Source organism: Phocoena sinus, chromosome 9 (assembly GCF_008692025.1).
Source record: "Phocoena sinus isolate mPhoSin1 chromosome 9, mPhoSin1.pri, whole genome shotgun sequence".
In the NCBI taxonomy this organism is placed as follows: Eukaryota; Metazoa; Chordata; class Mammalia; order Artiodactyla; family Phocoenidae; genus Phocoena; species Phocoena sinus.
Window position 1 is genome coordinate 43,308,176 of NC_045771.1, and position 3,690 is coordinate 43,311,865.

Sequence of the window (3,690 nt, forward strand, 5' to 3'; positions counted from 1 at the left end):
CTATGAACATTGAAGCTCAGGCTATAGAGAAATACACGAGAGATAGGAAGGGGAGTAGGGAATGGGGAGATGGCAAGTCCTAACAGAAGCTAGGAGGGGAAATGGGCAGACAGCAGTCCTGGAAACAACACACCATAAGTAAAGGGGAAATTTACCCACTGAGTCATAGGCAGCACAACTGTCTGAGCAGTCTGGGAGGAGGATTTGAAAATAGCCTGTGGCCAGGCATGTGCTGGAACTCATCCAGTGCCAGCTTCCCTGGCTGCATTAGCAACCCCAGGGTACCTGGCTCTGTGTAGGTGAATAAAAAGTATGGTAATGCTGGACACTTGGGGAGCTTCATGAAGGGACACATCTTGTGTAAGAATAAAAATAGGGAGGAAACTTTGTCCTTTTCATTTGGAAAGGGAGGGTCATTCTTTCATAGCACCGTAAGGATCAAAATAACAGTAATGAATTTCCTTAATAACGTGTGCCAAGATATGGCTGCAGGAGGTGGGCCGAAGTGAACTGGCATCAAGACCAGAGACAGTGACCAAAGCAATAGCCACTCCTACAAAATCCTGCTTAGAGAGATAGCCCCCCCAAGCTCCTGGCAGAAAGAGGTGAGCAACAGACATGGACAAGCAAGCCTGAGGATTCTTAAAATATCTGGGATGGAAAATCTGGAAACAATTGCAACATGAATGGGTGATTAGAGGGATTAAGGGCATCCTATCTGAGGTTATGAATACATTATGTCACTTAAACCCAGGGTGGTAAAACAAGACATACACCAGTTATGCTAGAGAGATCATCTCAATTCTTGTCCCCAGTTGATGGGGCATGTTCCTAGAGTTAAAAATGATCCCCGCTGTGTCCTCATTATTTTCTTCAGATTATAATTGTAAAAACACTGAATGAGTGGTAACAATGAAAAGAATGGAGAAAATCGGAGCAGTTTATGGTAAGAATTGTATGGGATTAAATATGGTCATAAATTCTTTGGCGCTGCTCCCACCAAATGGTGGGGTTTATTTAGCTTCTCCTGGAAGGGAGTCAACCTGTGAGTTCTTGGACCAAAACTGCACAGCTGACCTAATGCTATGACAGTCTGGACCTCTCCTCGAACAAAGGCTAGCAACTGCCTCCTAAATCTTTGAGAGTCTTGAACGGCTGTGTAAGAAATCCAACTACCCTACTGGAGATATCTCGTGGAGGGCCCTGAAACTATATGGAGAGGGAGAGAGGCAGAGGTGAGCTCAGCTTTCAAGCCATTCCCATCAAGACACTGGTTATAAGAATGAAGTGTCTTGTCTCCTCCTGACCAGACCAGCCGTCAGCTGAATTTCACTGAATCATTCCAGTCTGTGCCGCGTGAAACAGAATTCGTGGGAATTCTTGACCCACGAAATTGTGAACTATAGTAAAAAAGGATGTTATTTTAAACCACTAAGTTTTGGGGTTTGTTAAATAGCAGTAGATAATTAGAACAATAGTATAGGTTTCAAATTCTACATAGTTTTTCCCAAGACCCTCTTCTTGCCCCCCAGCCTACTGGGTTTGCGTGTGTGTGTGTGTGTGTGTGTGTGTGTGTGTGTATGTGTGTGTTCATTGTGTAGATTCCCCCAAGAGAATATAGGCTTTGTTTCCTGGAGAATGCTATAGATATGTCACCAGGAAGCACAGGAGGAACTCCATCAGTGGTAGAGAAAGCAAGCCCCTTAGTAGGGTTGCTTTATTCTCCTTCTCCCCTTAGATGATTCCCTGAGATGTGCTTCAGTCTGCTCTCACCATTTTTTTTTTTTTAGTTTTTATTAAATTAAATTAACAATGTTATGTTAGTTTCAGGTGTACAGAAAAGAATTTGAAAAAGAATAGATGCATGTATATGTATAACTGAATCACTTTGCTGTATACCTGAAACTCACACAACATTGCTCTCACCATTTTCATACAGGATGACCCTATCTTGGTTTCTCACTGAGAAGCCCCTCAGTTCGTAGTTCAGAGAATTGCCTTAACCAGTTAAAGGAGATAATCCTATGTAATGAGACTGAATAGCTGAGTTCAATAAGCCCCAAACTTCCATATTATTTCCTATGCTTATTATGGCACTTTTTGTTGTGTTGAAAATAACTAACACCTATGTAGGTCACTTTCTGAGTTATAAAATGGAAATAATATCTACCTTCCAAGTACATCAGAGTTATTGTGGGATTAATTTATTTTATTTTGCCTCTCATGGCTTATTTATAAATTTTTATTGGAGTATAGTTGCCTTACAGTGTTGTGTTACTTTCTGCTGTACAGCAAAGTGAATCAGTTATACATATATCCCCTCTTTTTTGGATTTCCTTCCCATTTAGGTCACCACAGGCCATTGCGTAGTTCCCTGTGCTATACAGTAGGTTCTCGTTAGTTATCTGTTTTATACATAGTAGTGTATATATGTCAATCCCGATCTCCCAATTCATCCCACCCCTCCCTTTCCCACCTTGGCATCCATAAGTTTGTTCTCTACATCTGTGTCTCTATTTCTGCTTTGTAAATAAGTTCATCTGTACCATTTTTCTAGATTCCACATGTAAGTGATATTATATGATATTTGTTTTTCTCTTTTTGACTTCACTCTGTATGACAGTCTCTATCCATAAGTTTGTTCTCTACATCTGTGTCTCTATTTCTGCTTTGTAAATAAGTTCATCTGTACCATTTTTCTAGATTCCACATGTAAGTGATATTATATGATATTTGTTTTTCTCTTTTTGACTTCACTCTGTATGACAGTCTCTAGGTCTATCCACGTCTCTGCAAATGGCACTATCTAATTCCTTTTTATGGCTGAGTGATATTCCATTGTATATTTGTACCACATCTTCTTTATTCCTCTGTTGATGGACTTTTAGGTTGCTTCCATGTCCTGGCTATTGTAAATAGTGCTGCAGTGAACATTGGGGTGCATAAAAATATGGTATTCTTCACGAATTTGTGTGTCATTCTTGCACAGGGGCCATGCTAATCTTCTCTGTATCATTCCAATTTTAGTATATATGCTGCTGAAGCAAGCACTATTGTGAGATATAAATGAGATGATGTGGGTGGAAGTTCTTTGTAAACTTTAAAATGTTGTACCCTTACAAATTTATCGTTACTATTAAGGAATTAGTAAATTACAGATAGTGTTGGAACATGTGGGCTTAGCATTTTGTGATCTTAGGCAATTCATTTAACATCTCAGCCATTTTCCCATCCCTAAAATAAAAAGTGTTTACTACATAATATCTGAGGTTGAGAACCTGTGTTGGCACAGGCAAATTAGTGCATAATGTTCAAAGACAAATGTGGTTCCATCCTTGCTGACCAGGAATTTATAAGGCAGTTGTTAAGATAACTCATGCTAAAACGATAATAATAATTCAAGTTAAACTTTTTTATTGAACTATAGTTGATTTACAATATTGTATAAGTTTCAGGTATACAGCAAAGTCAGTCAGTTTCATACAAATATATTATATATATATATCCTTTTCCAGATTCTTTTCCTTTATAGGTCATTATAAGATATTGAATACAGTGTCCTATGCTATACCAAGTTAACCTTTTAAACACAAGTTCTCTGGGACCAAAATGTCCCCGACAGGTAATTTTCCAGATACTAGTATAATGTGCTGGTATCTTCTATTTATCCCTCCAGACCCAATCTCTGCC

The 3,690-nt window shown here is 39.1% G+C and overlaps 1 non-coding gene across 1 annotated transcript; it reads right to left on the minus strand.

Moving 5' to 3' along the window:
- Positions 1–2,944: 2,944 nt before the first annotated feature.
- Positions 2,945–3,051, minus strand: LOC116759935. Its single transcript, XR_004351597.1, has one exon. It is a non-coding gene; the product is annotated as a U6 spliceosomal RNA (small nuclear RNA).
- Between the last annotated feature and the right edge of the window lie 639 nt (positions 3,052–3,690).